Source organism: Gymnogyps californianus, chromosome 7, assembly GCF_018139145.2.
Source record: "Gymnogyps californianus isolate 813 chromosome 7, ASM1813914v2, whole genome shotgun sequence".
In the NCBI taxonomy this organism is placed as follows: domain Eukaryota; kingdom Metazoa; phylum Chordata; class Aves; order Accipitriformes; family Cathartidae; genus Gymnogyps; species Gymnogyps californianus.
Window position 1 is genome coordinate 44,362,093 of NC_059477.1, and position 19,538 is coordinate 44,381,630.

At 38.0% G+C, this 19,538-nt stretch overlaps 1 long non-coding RNA gene across 1 annotated transcript; it reads right to left on the reverse strand.

The window, feature by feature from the left end:
- Positions 1-11,786: 11,786 nt before the first annotated feature.
- LOC127018127 (uncharacterized) lies at positions 11,787-19,226 on the reverse strand. The gene is made up of 3 exons (XR_007766719.1): positions 19,179-19,226; positions 16,351-16,440; positions 11,787-11,886 (listed from the first exon to the last, which is right to left on the reverse strand). It is a non-coding gene; the product is annotated as an uncharacterized LOC127018127 (long non-coding RNA).
- Positions 19,227-19,538: the final 312 nt, after the last annotated feature.

Below are 19,538 nucleotides of genomic sequence, written 5' to 3' on the forward strand. Positions count from 1 at the left end.
AGCATGATCATAGTTAGGCTTTATTGATTATGACTATTAACAAGCTCATTAGTGAAGCTCCTGAACTGTTTCTTCTGTTACCCTTATGTGTCAGCAGCTCATCTGCGTTACCAAGGCTCACTAAGGGCAGGGAAAAAAAAAGGCAGCGCAGCTGGTCTTTGAATTGCTTGAATTGTGCTTGTCCAAAGTAACTTAGTGCAAATGACCGTGACTGTCTCTATTATGTATTCTTCCTGGATTGTTACGCTAGGTCCCGAGATGTACTGCTTTAATTCTATAGCTTAAATATTTTATCTGTCCATGTGCTACTACCCTACATTTAAAAAATCTATTAAAATACGCCTCTGAAGTCTGCTTGTCTCTTCAAAAGCTTTGTGCATTCTGTCATTAACCTTCAGGAGTGAAAACGATAAAGAGGACAAACTGAGTTTCTTAGTGCCTAGGTTAATGAGCTAAAGTGGAAACGCAGAGTGACTAGAGAGCAGGAAAGCTTAAAAACATCAAAAGAAGGAAAAACAAATCTTTTGAGATTCTTACTGAGATTCATTTTTTATGTAAAACAAGTTAAGTTTAGAGTCACTTAGCAGATTAAGAGTAATTATTGAAATTCCCAGTACGTAGTGGCCATTATGACGACCAGTATCTGGAACTTTGATGTAAATCATTTTCTCATTTTCTTGCTTTATTTTGATCATCACTATTTGCAAAGCTGTTTGTTTTTCAGAAAACATCAGAACAGCAATCATATTTATCATCTTTATGAAAGAACTGGAACGTAAATACAAGCCAAGTATCTCTATAGAAGATCTGTCTAGCTCCCGAGGCATGTGTGTTTTACACACTTTATGTGGGGATATTTACATCCATGCATGTTTCTCCCTATTTATTTTAGTTTGAAGATCAGACAATATATTTTTAAACTTTTTCCTTTGATTAATAAATAGAACAGGGATGGTTTTCAACACAGGTGTATCAAATGGAATGTGAACTTCCAGACCTGACCACATAAAAAGTATCTCCTGTGGGACAAGGTGAAATTAAGGGAAGAAACTGAGCTGAATCTACTGGTTTTGTACTGCTGGATATAAAAAAGACTGTCAAAACTTGTATTTCAGGGTTGTTTTTTCACAGCAAAGTAGTCTGTGTGTTCTGACTATCTTTACAGATACCATTAATGGCCTGTTCTTAAGATGACAAGAAAATACACAGCAGTGATTATATGTTTTAAGCTAAGCTAAAATTTGACCATGCCCTTCCCCACAGGAGCTGAAATATTATGGAAAAGGATATGGTTAGCACAGCATGATCTGATAAGTACATATGTTCACTAACTCAGTGTGCCAGTTAACATCTAAGGAGGTGGAAGGGGCCATGTCTAGTCCACAGTTTGAGCAGTATATGGCAGAACAAAAGCTGGGTTCTCTCGAACTGCACGGAAAACGTGCCTGTTTTTTATCTTTCCACAGATGGAAAAAGCACGAAGAACTTGTTCATCTCCACAGCAGTTGCAAATAGCACTGAATACAGCTTTCTGCTTCTACATAAGGACCAGCAAATACCTCGTTTTCAAGTTGATATATACAATATCTCCTCCTCCTTCTAATATTTAGAGTTCTATCCATTCCAGAATACCAGCTAAACCACTGCTTAGAGACTACTGCATTTGCATAGCATTCACATACTTCTAGGAAGCTCTCTTTCCATTGGAACCATCCCATTTGAGTCATTTTTGAGCGACCATTGCAGGCTTCAAATCAAGGCTGATTCATCCGAAATGCATATTTTCATTTTAAAAAGTCCTTTCTAAACACAGGCAGTAAACAGAAGAATATGCAAACACACACAGCTCACTGCTTTTCCTGTTTCTGTTTTCTCCTAGAGATGGAATCACCTCTTGCCAGGGAGAAGTCATGCCTTTTTAGCATCAGCACCTTGGCCTGTGAGACCGAGAATTCCCTCATCAATCCGGAGCCATATGTTCTTGATGTCCCATTTGTTGATTATCTTCCTGTCCCACATTTTCCTTACCCCTGTGCTTATAAATTCCTAATATTTCCCACTTAAAAAAAAAAAAATCCAACCCAAAAACTCACCACATCTTGGCAAATAACTACTGCATAAAATACTAAGCACAATCAACTTCTGCATGCTCCACTCCACTCATACAGCCAGGATTACAATTTAACACACAGAATTGAAGAACTGTACAGAAACACCACAAACTATAATTTTCCTAATGCAGCAAGTGACCTTGCCTTAAAGATAACTGGTTGTTAATCAAAGCACTTGGAGATTAATCCTTTGAATGTACGCATCTTTTCCTACTCTCAAAAAATCAGAAAATGTACACTCTTTCTATTGCCCATTTTGGCACAAAAGAGGCAAGGCCACAGCATAGATATAATTTCAGAATAAATATGATTTTCCCCCTTTAAAAAATGTACATGTTTCAAGTCAGTGAAAGAACTTGTCTGGTCTGAAATTTCTTCCAGATGATCTATAAACCATCTTGTATTTACACTACAAAGGAGTAATGAGAGAATTAAACAGTCTTTACAAGCTGTGGGTTTGCCATACTGATTCTTATCTGAGCTCATATCTGAGATGCCACACTAGCCTTATTTTCACTAAAGCTGAGATATCCAATTTCTTGTTTGTACAGTGTAAATGCTTATTATTATTAACTTACGTTCTTCTACAGTTCTTCTGAGCATCATCCTTTTCCTCCAGCTAAAAGGGACAGTAAATCAGCAGACTTTAATACTCTTGCTGATTTGCCATTCACTGCTTATGGAAACTTTGACAAAAGATAAACTGTATCCAAAGTGCATCCATTCCAAAGAGAAGTGCCCCAAATCAGTTGGATAGTTGGATTCCAACATTTACATATGCCCTAAACTGCATGGGAGTTATGACTACTTCTCTAAGGTTGACGTTTCCTTTGTACAACCAGCAGCATCTCAAGCAATTCAATTAGATTCATATGAACACTCACTCTACCCATGTGCAATTCTCTACAGACAGCCATACCATACTTCCTCTTGTTGAAGAAGAGCTTCAACAATCTCAAAACCTATGCCATGCTGCTTCAGGAGAGAACATTTTCAAAATGATCTGCTAGTGACGCAAATCCCACATTTTACTCATAAGAACTATGCCAAATGAGATAGCCATAGCAACACAACCATAAGCTTTGGCTGGCTAAACCTGCTCACCTACGGCAAAGGTTATTCAGCTAAACTTGTCACGCACATGGCAATAGTTTTTAGTATCAAGAAACCACTCTCAAAGCTGAGTTTCTGCAAATCTCTTCACAAACAACTAACAGCTACACATCCCTCCTGCACTACTGGTTTGAATGGGAAGCCTGACAGGAAATATGTCGGTGCAATTGTCGTCACATTACTGAATGCCAGTAGAGAAGACTGCCAAAAGACAATTCACAGGGGATACGCTGCCTCCCATCTTGCCAAGCAACATGTAAGCATGGCAACTGGACTGCAGAAAGGGAGACCTGAAAAGGCTGACTTTTGTCAGTTTAGACATACAGCAAAAGGTCCGATGCCTTTTAGACCAACTTTTTCAGAGGAATCGGCTGCAGAGGCCTCAGGCCCTGCTGTGAGTACTGAGCAACATTCACTACCTATCACAACCATTTTCTATGAAGCACATAACAGCATTTTCCAAAGCTAAAGCATGCCTTCAGCACAATGTGAATGCAACATATATACTGCATTGTGGATCCTGTAACATCTGACCATAAAATTATTCCATTATTGTTTCTGTCACATTCTCATGAAAGATGTGTCTGCTTTCTACTGGGTGGTCACTGGGTGAGTGGTCTTGAATAAACACAGCCATGAACTTGCAGGACATTCTGATCTGAAGTATGCTGCTGGCTGCGTTCTCTGAGCACCCCACCGTTAGCTTAGGTTTTGAATACTGTCAGAGCCTGGATCCAAAACTCAAGTTCTTAAAAGATTAGCACTTCTAATCATCAAGACAGATTTGAAATAAATAGTCAGTCACCAAGTCTGGCAAATGTAAGACAGGAAAACAGCCAGCAATCCAATTTCTTTCCCAGCCAAGCCCTTAACGTATGAAAACACGATATAAGACTGGTGTACATAAAGCACTATTTGCAGTATGTAATTACTTCTTGTTAAGGAGGAGACCTGGACGTTTTACCTCAGAGAAGCCTAAATCAGGAGCAGGGTAATGTTCAGAGCATTGTCAGGCGATATGGAGAGATACATCTCTGCAAACACGTAACATAGGTGGGAGAAGTCACAGTCTGCAAAGGAAGGCAGAAATCAGCAGCAAGGTTCTTCTTTTGTTCATAATTAGCATCAAAGTGGTATTTTGTGAGTTCCTTTATCCAAAGATATCATTACCTTATTAGAGATTCTCAATATTTTATATTTAGATGCATACAACTTACACGGCATTCATCAGTTTAAAATACATGTATTTTCAAAAAATACGGAATTTCCTTTTTGCTCTTATTAGGCTTTCCAGGCTATAAAAATTTTTTTAATATTTACTTAGCTTTCTTTACGGCATTTTAATTAACAGTAGAGTTGATAATTACATCATAATTAGACATGCTAGTGTAATCATCCTAGATGTCCTATTTTCATAAAACCTAATCAGGTATGCTTAAAACGTCTAACTGGAACATTCTAGAGGACTTCTAAATTAACCTCAGAAAAACAGTTCTGATTGGGTTTTGTGTACATGATGTAGGACCATCAAATCCATCACCAGCTATATAGCTTTCCACACCAGACATCTATTCTGAAACCATATTGCTAAAAACAAACAAAATATATAAAACTGAAGTAACACACAGACTTAGAGCATGTACCAGCTACTCAACTACTGCACTGAGAGTTTGCTTCATTAAGCCCCTCCTCAAGTCTGTGTGGGACTGTGTTTGTATCTCCACAAACCTGGTACAAGTTTCAGGAGAATATCTGGAATAGATTATTTCCCAGAGTAAACGTTAACTGTCAAAAGCCTGTGTTCTCAATTTTGAGAAGAAAACACGGAGACTTCTCTGAGACTTGTGTACTTTAATTTCAATCTGCCATGAGCGCAATTTCATTTATGGCAGCATTTTAAAATGGGCAGTGCCAAAACAAAGAAACAAAGCACCCATAGCTCTACATCTCAAAGACTTTGTATCAGCTATTTCAGCAGCCAGAGCATATATGGTAGGCGAAAAGCAATAGCATGCATTTTTCCAATGAAAGAAGCCAGATCTTTAAGTCTTTAGAAAGTAAACCACCTACAGATGAAGAGCTGAAATACAGAAAACCAGTCATAATTTATTTTTCCCTTAACCTTGCATGTTGTCAAGGAGGGTGTTTGAAGGGAGAAGATTCATTACATTTTTCTAAGTTCTGCATATGTTTAATAAGTTTACTCAAAAAGTAACTTAATGCTTTGTGAGATTTTAGCCTAATCTCCTTTTACTCCCTTATGGAACAGTTATGTTCTCTGTATAACTTGCTGGTGAAAAGAGAAAAAAATCTGGAAAAGTATATTTTTTCATTCTTCCACGGCTTAGAGCACACTGAATGCTCACATTTCCCATGCAATGACTCACATCTGGACTGAGACCAAATGCAGAGCTCCATATGGATGCATCACTTTCTTAAAAAATAATGGACATAGGAAATAAGAAATTTGTACTCTATGAGCAAACTCAACTAGAATGCATTACTTATTCTATAAAAAGCATTGACTGATATCAATCAGTCTTGTATGTAACAGTGGGTGCCTCCTTCTGCTTTAAATTGACTTGCTGCTTCTGCACTATACCCTCTGCTTAAATGCAAATTCTGCAATAGGGTTTATTATAGTAAATAAGCCTCATGTGCTGTTGATATCAAGTTCTAATATCAATTGTTTTGCTATTAAAATGAAGGTTAGGAAAGGTATATTCAGGATAATATACCATCCATCCTACACATATAAATGTACATCAGGTAGACAATGGGCTATATATCCAAGTATCCCTCTAGAACAGAGAACAGCAGGCTCTGCTGAACCTAATTCATATAAAACTAAGTTTAAATAAACTAAGTAAAGAAATAAAAGCTATGAAAGAAGGTCCTGTGTGTTACATACTCCAACCTAACACAACCCGTTTAGAATTTGTCTACATTTCACTTTGTTGGACAAAACTGGACCTCATTTATACTAGTCATACTTATCCTTCAAAAGCAAAAAGGTAAAATGAAAGTAACTGAAGTATAAACACTGGAAAATAAGCAAGAATCAGAAACATAATGTGCAAGACTGAGGATCTGTGCCTGAGAAACAAAACACCGTTCTAATGAGAGCACGTCAAAAGGCTTACTTTGATGCAGCCTTCACAACCTATTACTGTTTTGGCATTCTGCTTTGCTCCGCCTTGTCATCTACATGTATGACTGCCCACCACAGTGGAAAATGTGTGAGGCAGAGTTGGCTTGGTTTCTTGACAAAGGTCAAGACTTGACAAAGGTCAGTGGAGAACTGCAAAATGGGGGAATTACTCGTATATTCCACACAAGAGAATAATTACAGTTCATGAGAGAAGGAAAAAGCATATTGGACAACAACATTCAGTTCAGACTAACCCTTAATTTACATTGACTTCATTTATCTAATGATATTAGTATGTTTCAACTTTCACTCAGGAAAGTAATCATCTGGCCAGAGGAACTTATAGAATACAAAGGAGATTTAAAAACAAACAGACTGATAACACAGTTACATTGGATTGTTGTATGTATGTCTTACACTACAGGAAGGAGCAGGAAAATGGGTTACAGTTATGTGTTGGTAACTTGTATTGCATGTCAGTCTGTCTCTTCATATGTGTAACTGGAAACACTGTAATGACAACACACTTCTCTAAAACACTTAATACGAATTCAATAACCCCAAAGGCCCAAGTGGCACAGTTTGGGAACTAAAGCTTTAGTCTACTTTGATTATTGTTAAATGTGTAGCTTCAATAGCACGGAACTCAGTGGAGGCTGCAAAATCTGTCCAAGAAGCTAGGTAAATACTCGAGCTGTTAATTGAGCTTCTTGTTATTCCTAAATGTGCTCACACCAGCAAATTTAAAGGCAACTTCTCTATATCCTACATAGGACACACATGTCCTCAGACTGTAACATGCATTTATACAAAACCTCATATGAATGTTAGAAAATAATTAAAAAGTAATATTGTGGACAAAAAGATCAACATTTTTTATCCCTATTTCTGTTGAAGTGAGTCCTGCAGTACTTTCACACAAAGGATCTTTTTTTTTTTTTTTTCATTAGTTACTGAAGATAAGCTGGGAAAAAGTCAGTGTGCCACATGAAAGCTTTACATATCATAGCTAATGTGCAGACTATCTGAAATTTCTAGGGTAGACTTCCTTCAGTTCACACAAGCTGATCACTAACACAGTGGACATTTTTGGATTCAGAGATCCATCAGTGTGTTAACAGAAGGCCTTATGAAGAACAGTGAAAACCTGCCAGTCACCAGCAGCAGTGTTACCCTAGGAAATTAAACGGCAGACACTCATAGCTCCATCAATGGAACTATTAGGAGGAGGGTTAAGCCTACATACAGAGCAGAAAACTAAACGTTTGCTCTTCCACTGTGAAGTCTGTCACTATAAATATTTTAAAATAGGCTCTTCCCCAGAGCAAAAGGATTTAGTAATTCAAAGTATGATGATGATGATTACCTGTGCTAAAATACTTTGCCAATGAGAATACTATGAATCTGCACATTAAATCTTCAGTGACATGTTGGCTCATGCAAGCAAACAATTAAGACAAGTTTCCGTTGTCTGTGGAACCTAGAGAGTTTAAAAAAAAAAAAAAAAGAGTGAAGTTGAAAAAGAAAATTGAGGTATTAATCACATCTGTAGGCAAGCTCTAGAGGGGGATGTGAGGACTAGAAAAAGTATCAGAACAGGAATACTTTATGAAGTTTAAAAAAAAGAATGCAACAGCTTCGTCAGAGATACCATCATACATAACTGCCCATTCCATTGTTGAACATGGGCATTCATACATAATATTAAGGTCTTGATTCTCTTTCTATGTTCAAAGCATTTCTTTCTGCTCAAACCGCATGAAAAGTTGATTCAACTCCTACGCATTATTTAAAGATACGGGCAGTGCTACCACAGAGTAAGGGCAGACTAGTTAACAAGGACAGATGAAATTTCAGGTGTTGATCACAGCCCTTCTGAACACAGGCCAGGAGAAGTACACAGTAAGGCAGTGTTCACTGGGAAGGTATGCTATTAAATTGCAAAAATAGAAAGTTCTTGCTTCTGTGGTTAGTCTAGGGAATAAAAGTGGTTATAAAAGAATGTAATGGGTGTGGCAGTGGCGAATAACAAGCAAGGTCACAGCAGCTGTCTGGTCCAACTGCCTGCAGGCTGTTTGTGCAAACAGGACTATCCTGCCACAGGAAGAAACAAAGTTCAACTTTTTTTTTGTCATGCCAATAGAGATTGATAGTGCTGTAAAAACCAAAACAGGCATTCCCTTTGGGAGATGACAGCAGTAGCATTTCCACAGACATCCGAAGGGCTGGATCAGCTTGTCAGGGTCAGCTGGTTCACTGACCTTAGCCATGAAGTTGACCAGACTCAGTCCTAGAGCAGGCCAATAATCTCAGGCACCGTATCTCCTTACTGCTCCAGGGCACCCTAAATATTAGTAAATATCTTTACGCATACCATTTTTTTTATACTAAATAGCACCTTGTAGTCTCTTCTACTTTATAGGAATGACGTGTAAAAGAATAACAGAAGCAGCAGGATATTTAATGTGGTAATTTCCAGCTAGTTCTTAAAGTCATATGCGGGTTCATTTTTCTTGACTAGGAAGAGTGTGAAATGAATTATCTGTCAATCGGCACAAAGTAATCACACACTACGAGAAGAGATTGATCTCCATTAGGGCTAAATACAAAAGACCTCCAGCTCATTACAAAAGGCTTATAATCAAGTTACTGCATTGTAGCACAGTTCATTTGACTATGTCCTAAAATTATTGAAATAGTTAAGCAAATCCAGAATCTGCCAGTGCATCCCTAGAATGGCCAGAGAGATACAGGAAACTGAGATCGTCATATCACATGAAATGCTGAATTACGACTGTTGACAATCTCCCCTCTGCCCAAAAATCAATCCTTGTATATGAGTGCTTGATAAGGGAACAAAATACACATTCCTTCAGTTTGGCTGTAAATTCTCCAGCACTGCTATTGATCCAGATCCTATTTAAAGCTGTCACTCATCCAGAGAGGTTAGTATGTTGTTTTAGAAGAGGATTTATCTAATTTCAAATATTGCACACAATTATAAACCCATACAATGAAAGAGGGATAAGGCCATTCATCAATTGTCAAAAAGGCATTTAGTTTGAATTTGTCTAGCTTGCTGATATTATTAAACATTCAAGCACTGGAAACAAAAAAAAGAAAATCTTTTAAATTTTATAGGTATGTCAACCCCTGCTCATGCCTGATGTACTAAGGGCTACAAAGGAAATTCTGTTATAACCCTACTCCTTTCACATGACTGTGAACATCCATCCTGTTCGACTGTTTACCAGTTACAAATATTGACAATGAACCTTGTAAAAAAGACTAAGCAAAACCACTCTCAGCTGTTTTTTTAAACTTTTCCCGTATAACACAAGTAAACTTCTATTTGTTTGAACGAGGTTGAAAATGACCCATGTTTGAAACCAAACTTGAAACCTAAGAATATAGTCTTCAACAGAGCCTACTGACTTAACAAATTGCACAAAAAAGCAAGTCACACTGAAAATGCTCACTAGATGTCTCCATATATTTTTTGCAGATCTAGCTGCCATGCAATTTGCTTTGCCTCAGTGATTATCTTCCCTAATCTAAGTGGTTTTAAAATAACGTGCTAGATATGGTGGCAGTTAACAAGTAAGACCATAAAGTCTGTTTGGTCCAATGGCACAGAAGGTGTTGTGCAAGTAGCACTATCCTGCTATAGTGCTAGAGGGACAAACTGTCTGGTTGTAAATTATAGGGCTATAGAGACAAACTGTCCCTATAGCACTATAGCTGCTATCCTGCTACAGGAACAAACATACTAAGATGAAGATTTCTCTTCAAATAGCATGAAACTGTCCTAGTGATGCACAGGGGTATAAGTTGTGTAGTTTACAAAGCCTGTGTGTTAAGAGGAGATATGAAGCGCTGGGAAAGCTCATTTCAGCTTGCCAGCTCCGTTGGTCCTACAAATGCTAAAATCCTCTACTTCATGACCACCATCTAGTGGCAGTTTATCTATACAGTCACATTTATGAGCATACGAAGTACTTTTGTTTCCCTGTCACAGTACAGACAAATCACTTCCTGCACTTTCCAAGCAGCATGTAAACGATATCATATGGAGGATGTGCTTCCCCAAGACTTCTACTTTCACAGTCTGCAACACATATTATTTATATAGCATAATATGTATTACTGCCCCATACACACTGATCCTATTCTATAGTCTGATGGGGGAAAGAGAAGAATCCTTGTGTCTCTGTTTCCTCCTCATTTTCTTCTGAGTGATTGGCACCTCACAAGACAGAAGGACTAACCCATTCTGTCTGCACAACACTGCCTTTGAAAAAGCTAATCGGGTAGCAACTAGAGAGGAGACTTGCAGTTTACTTATCCTCAGCCTTGACCTGTACACTCAAAAAATGAGACTGTAATCTAGCTCGCAAGATGAATCTCCCCATAACTATCGTAACAACGCAAACAGAAGAAAAATGGGTATACTAAAACTAACTCTGATTATTCAATTTTAGCACCTTTGTATAATTTTTATGACATTCTGCAAAGACTATCAATTATAACATTTTCCTCTTGTTTAACTTTAATTTTTATTCCTCTATGTAAATACAGCAATTACATTTTAGCACTGTGCAACTACAATGTTGTCCCAATCCTGCTATAAACCATAACCAGCCAAACAAGAGCAGGGGCAATTCACAGTTCTCTCCCTCCATTTTCCAGTTTATTGATGTGCTTCCTAGGAGTATCCTGTAATCACTAGTGTTTCAGAAAGCTGCTATTCCAATGGCAATTACTGGAAAATGTGAATCAGTTTCTACCCACCATGAAAAAGGTAAATTTCTTGTTTACACCTAGGTCCGGTATGCAGTTATGTATGGTAAAGAATTACCACTCGATTGCTGAATATCACGTGCCCTCTAGTGGCTAGTCACTCTAATACAAAAGTTGCTTTTGTATACTTGTTCAGAAAAATAGATACGATGACAAGTAATTTGCAGTTGGATAGCTCCAAGGAGTTCAATATCACATGACATGTAAAACCTGCAAGATACTAAAAAATATTTTGCTCTACTTTGTTTCCCACCATTAAGCTGTTTTCTGAGGGTGAAGTTCCAAAGCCATGATCAAGAGCAACAAAATACAGTGAATTCTCATGTTTAACCTTTGAGGAAACAAGTATTACTGTTATGATATGACAGAAATAGTGAAATTTGTGTAAGGGCTTCCATACAGCTCAGTGTGTTGCAATTTAATTCTTTAGAATTGATTCACTTATTCCACTACCCAGTAATATTTTTTTTTAACAAGGACACTCAGGTGAATAAAACACATGATGACAAAGGTATATCCTTCTAGTCATTCTGTCAAAAAAGTTTGATTCTATAACCAAAAATCAGCCAGTAAGGTATATCTTCTCCTTAATGATATTACCCTTTACCTTCCAGCACTATCGTACAGTGCCTGGACACTTCTTTCTTCTCTTGTAGTCTGTGAAACAACTGGCATCCAGATCAGAACCAGGACTTGAACTTCTCAGGTTTCCTAGAAGAAACAGGTAAGCTTTACAGATGTGAAGCCAGACTTCCTACAGATTTTGTCAGGTGCATAATACATGCACTAGTGAACAATTATATCAATATAAAAATCACTGAACATATGGCTGCCTTCACTAATTGGTCTTCTCCATGCTTTAGATACTTAACAATAATGTTCTTTGCAACATTATTAACTTATGCTGAACGACTACAAACAGACAATAAAAACCTAGAACAGAGGAAAAAAAAAAATTTTTAAAGCATGTATTAATAAAAAATAAGTCATATACCTGCACCAGAATATTTGTTGTCTCCATCATGCTCCTGCAGCATCTAAAAATAGCTATATTGACTCAATTGAAAAATCTATTGCCTATCTGTAACTGAGCTTAAGAAAATAGCAATAGTATTTCACCATTCAATTACCAGGCATAAAATCAGTATCAGTTTATATCAGTAGCCACAAATTAGTAATTCTGACATTTGAAAATGAGCAATACTGGAGATAAGGTGCATAAGGAAAAATACTGCAGAGTCAGGAGCAACAGATTTAACAACACAGAGGTATGAATTAAAACATGATACATGAGGAAGATATTCCATATGCCTATGTGCTGAAGTGCTTGTTTTAGATGTGGACTATGCCTGGTGTATAATTATGCTAATAGCTATTAGCTAGATTAGATCAAATAATCAGTCTGCTTGGAAACATGTTGATTCTTGATTGTGCCAAGTGACTTTTCAAACTTTGCAATCAGGTAATAACTTGCCTGTAGAATGTAGATTCTAAAGGAGGAATTGTCATGAAAGGTGAAAGAGTTCCAGAGCACTGAGAGCACCGCTCAAAAAAATTTCATATGACTATTGTCTCTTTATCACAGTTAAAATTCTGTGTCTGCCCCCAGGCTTTCCCACATCTGCCTCCATTATGAAAAAAAAACACATTCGAAAAATACATAGAACCATTACAATATAAATTCCATTCCTAATTCAGTCATTCACAGACTACTACTATTAAAAGAAATCTATCCCCAGCACCAGATGAACATCTCTGAAGTCTGATATTTATGTGATTGGGACTTCAAGGGAAATAGGACTGAGAATGGCAGGAAAAGGAAGAGATTTCAACTACACTATCCCATGGTCACAGAAGAATGATTCTCTCACTCATTCCTCCCACCCAGACAAACCAGTCTAATAATTTCCAACAGAAAAAAATCTAAATAAATTAAAGCATTAAATAAAATCAGATTTACAAATCCATGCTGATGTTGTGGTATTTTAATAGTGCCAAGGGCTACCTGTCAAGAACAAGGTACTCTGATAAGTACGATGCAGATATGATTTCCATTCACAACAGCTTCTGGTTTAAATATATAACAAGTGACAGAGGTACTGAAGTAAAGAGAAAGAGGGTGGATGAAAAACTAAAAAGAAATGGTGAATTATATTTAATATCGTAAGAAATCCACAACATCAACTATTTCTTGTTTAAACCAAGTTCCCACGATTTTCACAAGAATTTTGGGAACAGATGTGCAATGGCACTAAACTTTTTTATTATTAATGCTTTAGGCTGCACACCAAATCTGTATTACATGACTGCCTTATGTGGTAAATTATGAACCATCACCTCTCCAATATGTATGGTAAAAATGAGTTTCTTTTATGTTCCATATATTTCATGATTCACACTCATTATCAGATTGCACAATGTGGTTTTCATTTTTGCACTTACATTTCCATACTATGGGACTAATTTAGCATGGGTCAATGGCTCAGTTTGCCGCTATGGTTTTAGCATTAAAAGCATAGACTCTTACTAGATGACCTAAAGTCTGGATTTTCAAGGCAGTGAGGGAGCTGTGTTTTAGACAACTCTCTGAAAATCCAAGCTTAAACATTCAAACCAACAGATGCAAATCTAAATCTGTTCAGAATTGCCTTCTTTCAATCAGTTTTATAGAGGCTGTGGAAGATATTGCAGGAAGCATGGATGAGAACTGCTATGGTTTTTATGCCTTAGTAGGAATATTGTTTTGTTTTTAACTAAAGCCACAAGGACTAGGTTTCAACACTGAAGTATGCTCATAGACAACGGGTAAGGATGGTTACCTCACTAACACAGCTACTGTTTTAAGCAGAAACGTGAAGCCAATATATATAATTATTAGTTGTCACACTACCAAAAGTATCCCAACAGTCCAACTGCCAAACTCCAAGTTTGAATTGAGGGTACTGTGAGGGAACAGAGTAATGGAGAAGAGTTTGACACTGAACCTGCATGCAGGAGATGCAAGCTGCAGCAAGGTAAGCAGGCTCACATGGGTTTTCCAGATTCTTCTGCTCTCCATGCTTTATTTATTTTAATTTTCTCACTCTTGCTTTTCTTCACATCTATTTCTTCCTTGTCCTGCTAGCAGATTCAGCAGCATCTCCATGATACCTCATTTTCCTATGTGAATTCTAGGTCCACTCCCAAAAAAGTAAAGTAGGCTGTGTCAGCACATTAAAATAACAGCTGTTTACAAAAAGTATCCACTGGTGAGGGTTATGTCTGATCTGAGTAGATAAGCTCTAATGGAGCCTTAAATTTGAAATGAAAGCACCATGGATGGGAATCACCACCACAACCTTCCAAAACATGTCAATAATGAAATACGTAAGTTCATAGCTCTTTTGCAATGTCTGCCTGAGAACCACGCTGCTGCTGGCAGAAGGAACGATATAGATTTAATAAGTTTGCTATTGCATGCTTGAACTTCTAGGACTGAAACCTGTGGACAATATCTAATAGTGACTAGCATGCAAATAGAAAAAAGAAACTTCTGATACCTAACCAGTGTAAAGAGATACCGACTTTGGTTCGTCATTGCTGTTAGCAGATGCAGAGAAAATAAATGCTGTATTATCTTAAGGCAAAGCTCCTGAATCATTCAGCTCTGATATGAGGAGGGTACCACACCCAAGTTCATGTAAATAAACTGAAAAATTAATATTTCTCTGCTGAGGCAGAGTAACATTAATATGAAAACCCCTTACTACTGAACAAATACTTCAGAAAAAGTTTCTTTTGTTATCTCTCCTTCAGATCGTTTTATCTGAAAGAATTTCTTTCCCCAATCAAAATTGTCATCATCCATTTCAAGCTAAATACTTATTGGCAGAGACATGCAGTACTATTGACTTTAATATTTGCAAAGTAAGTTGCTTTTCTACGGAGGAAATTGCTGCATTTCAAAGCTATTTCCTGCCTCGCACATACAGAACTAAAATATCAAATAGATCTGGTTTAGACTGGATGTCCTTTAACTTTTTCTGCTCTAAAAATCCAAGCCAACAGTAGTCATCCATAAGGTAGCTGTCATGCTGTAAATCCCTACTGTTCTCTTACTCCATGTTATCTTCTACTTTTTCTACTTCATTACCCCCTTCCTCTGATTCCACTTAATCACATCCTATTTTTACATTCTCTCTCCCCTTTGGTTTTTAATTTTTGACATCCAAGAATAAGATAATCCCAAATAAATCATGAGACTAACGATTTTTTCTTCTTTCATGTTTTGCTTTCAGAGTCTCTGAAAGAGCTAATTTTTGTGATGAAATGCTTTGGCACAGCAAATGAGAACACGTTTACAGCATTCTAGAAAAATCTCTTTAGCATTATGTGTTATGGTTTCAGCAACTGCTTGCAGATAAAATTAACAATCTCATCACAATATATACAGATTTTGCTCTCTGACTCAGGCAGGGGTTATTCTTGCATGAGTCAGGGAACTGCGAGCATTGCTTTCGTAGCTTCTTTTTAAGCCACCGAGTATTGCAACACAATAAAATAGCAAGTGTTGGTCGTACTCTAATATTGCTTTCTATTCTCCCTCCCCAGCACACACAGGCACACAAACACATACACACCTTTTTTGACTCGTCTGGTTAGGGACAGAGTAAGAATCGAGCAGGAACTAACTTCTACTTTACCTGCCCATCACCTTACATAATGCCTAGGGACCTGCAGGTACCATTATCTTAATGCAAAAGATTATAATCAGTGACAGATTCAAGAAAATGCCAAAATTTGTGATGAAGGTTTCTTCATCCACAACATGGTTTACAATGTAGATGGTAAACATTAAAAGATAATTCCTTAATGGAATTTTTCATTTAAATACTGAAAATGAAACTGTGAAGAAGTTTATCAAATAAATAATTCCAGATTAGTTATATCTACTTCCAGTTCTTATATTTCATTGTAAGATTATTATAATCAGACATTTATCTTGGGTGATGCTATTCCTACATAGGACATTTATTTTGGACAATGCTATTTTCAAACAGTATGAAACAGGATTAACTACCAGAACTCTGGGATAAAAATCACAGATAGGATTCAGAAAATCTTACTGAGTAATAGTACACAGTAGAGTTATTTCAGAATTAGGTACTAATCACAAAAAACATTAATGAACACTACCTTTGAAACCAGGTCCTTTGTTGTTTCCAGCAAGTACTTCTCTTCAACTTTTGCAGGGTATTCCAGTAGCCATACTACCTTGATATTGATCTGAGGCAATAAAAACAGTTTAAGAAAACATGCTAGCTGTTTAGATGCCTTCAGCGTCAATGACGGTATTTAAACAGAATGCACCATATATCATTAACACTCTGTCACTATGTTGTTGGTTTCTTATTTAAGAAGGAAAATAATTACAATGAGCTATACATGGGAAATTATGTAAAATCACACATGAAAAATCCGCTTGTGCCATCCAGTGCTGGAAAATTTTTAACTGAAGCCTACTACGACTATTTATACGAATTTAATATATTAAGCAACAAAGAAAAATAATAGATGTTCCTAGTTCACTGCCGTTTTGAATGTCATTTTCATTGGTACAAAATTTTATCACTGATGTTACCACTTTGAAAATATATCTGTTTAACACAAATGTCACAGTCACTTTATGGAGATTCTGTATTAATTAAGGGTGAAATTATGGTGCTACTGAAGGCAAAGAGAATTCATTACAGCCAAAGATTTAATTTTATACCACAGCTTTTCAAAGAGCAAATGAAATTCAGGCTAGATTTTCTGAATGACAAAATCGGATCTTTTGGCTGAAGTGACGAAATACTTGATAATTTAAACATTATGGCAGGTGAGTATTTTTAATAAATTCTGTGAAACTTTTACACACGTTAAGTAGCGTAACTCCTTCTTATTACTATGCATTAGATAATTTAGAAGGGTTTGTTAAAGGCTGCATTGTTGTATTTTTGAAGTGTGACAGTAAATCATAACAGGCCTGGAAACAAAGGGGTTTTTTGAAACGTTTTTTGATATGTTGTCGTGGTTTAACCCCAGTCAGCAGCCAAGCACCACACAGCTGCTCCCTCACTCCCTGTCCCCCTGCCCCTGCTCCCGGTGGGACGGGGAGGAGAATCGGGAAAGAAGGCAGAACTCGTGGGTTGAGATAAGAACAGTTTAATAACTAAAGTAAAATATAATATTAACAATAATAATAATAATGAAATATAATAATAATAATGATAATAGTAACAAAAAGGAATATAACAAAAAAAAGGACGGGGGGGATGGGGAGACCCAGTGATGCACAATGCAATTGCTCACCACCCGCTGACCGATGCCAGAGCCGCGATCCACCCCTCCCAGCCAACTCCCCCAGTTTATATACTGGGCATGACGTTCCATGGTATGGAATACCCCTTTGGCTAGCTCGGGTCAGCTGCCCCAGCCATGCTCCCTCCCAGCTTCTTGCACACCTGCTTGCTGGCAGAGCATGGGAAACTGAAAACTCCTTGGCTTAAGATAAGCGACGCTACTTAGCAACAACTAAAACATCAGTGTGTTCTCAACATCATTCTCACACTAAATCCAAACCACAGCACTGTACCAGCTACTAAGAAAAGAATTAACTCTGTCCCAGCTGAAACCAGGACATATGTACACAACTCACAACAGAGAAAGTATCTGTATCTAGCAGCTAACTATTCCGGCTTGATTTCAGAGTACATGTAACTCACCGGTATGCTGCATGTGTATTTTGGATGCTATGCTATAGAGTATTTTGAAACTGTCTATTATTTTAATGGATTCTTTCTCATATATTAAGAATAAAAGCTTGTGAGTATCACCATGCCCTTTTTGTATTGTTGCCAACATACTCTTACTAAGTTTTCTTCTTTAAGCACACAGAGCAATAATGAATACTTAAGTAGGTTTTGTACACTGAAATGCAGAGGGGGTTGCTTAAATTACTCAAGGATTACAGTCTTTGCTGCTTAACTAAAGCCCTATTTAGTTAAATCATATTTAGGCTTTCAAAAGTGAACTGTGATGTTTTTCAGTTGAATAGGCTGCTTCTGACCTCATTGGTAGGCCAAATGCAAGTTTGGGACAACTCCTTATGCTACATACAGAGGTAGAATTCTGAACCCAGCTCTACAGAGGGGCAGCCCCTGTTTTCCCACACAGGTGTAGCAGTGACTAACAGGACTGAAGCTGGGTGTTTCTGGATACGCTCCAGCTTCCACAGCTTCACACTGCATTACAAACTGCTGGCAACAGTCCTGTCTAATCCCAGTACACCAACGTAACAGAAAAGATAGTGGCTGAACGGACTTGCCCAAGACTCTCATTTGGGCCATTCCAGATAAGAATAATAAATTCATCTACATATGCATTTTGTGGAAAATGACCTACATATGTATTAGAGGATGTTTCCATGGAATACACAGCCAGTAGGTGACCGTCTCTGGTTCTGAGGGGATGGGAACTCCAAACGAGATGTCCTTTAGCAGTGAGATTCTCTGCTGTCCGCCAAGGTGTGAACTCCTACTAGAGCCTTTCCCTCAACTGAGGTACTAGCAGCTGAGGTACTTCTCTACCCAGAAATTGATTTTTCACTACATTTAGAGCACGGAACCAAATCTGCAATCTCTAGCCTTCTGTCAAATGTGGCCAAGAGCACCCATGGGGTTCAAAAGTTCTCAGTCACAGGAAGGAATACATCAAAACACACGAGCTGAATGCATAACCTTGGATTCTGTAGGAAACCCAGCTAAAAATTTTAACAAAACAACAAATCAACAAAAGCAATGATAAAATTCCAAAAACAACAATAAAAAACTTGGGACACATACAAGTGAGAAAAATTCTAAGCAAAATACCACCGAAAGTAAAATATGCTGAATGAAACTTCGAGTCTACAGCAGTAATTTTAAAAGTCTATGATGAATAACCACGACAAAACAAAGAAAAAGGAACAAAGACAGGGCGACCTGGATGCAGGCTGACTAAGGCGATGGAGGTTTCCACCAGAGCGAGACGGGACAGCAGTCAATCTAATACCAACCCCCCGTACAGCTAATTTTCTTCCTTTAGTCGCTCCCTTCCTCCTTTTCGCCTGACTGACACGACGCCCTCACGCTGCAGCGCCGCAGCCGCCGTTTGTTTCAGCGCCGCCTCCGCAGTCGGGAGTTGCAGGGAGTTCAACGCCGCGTTAACCCGCTGGAACAGAGCACCCGACCAGCCGCTTCAGCCGCCGCCCCAGTCACCACAGCTCTGCCCCGGCCCGCTCCTTCCCGCCCCTCACCGCAGCGCCGCCTCCGCGGGAGCCGCTCCCGCCCATCCTCGCGCTC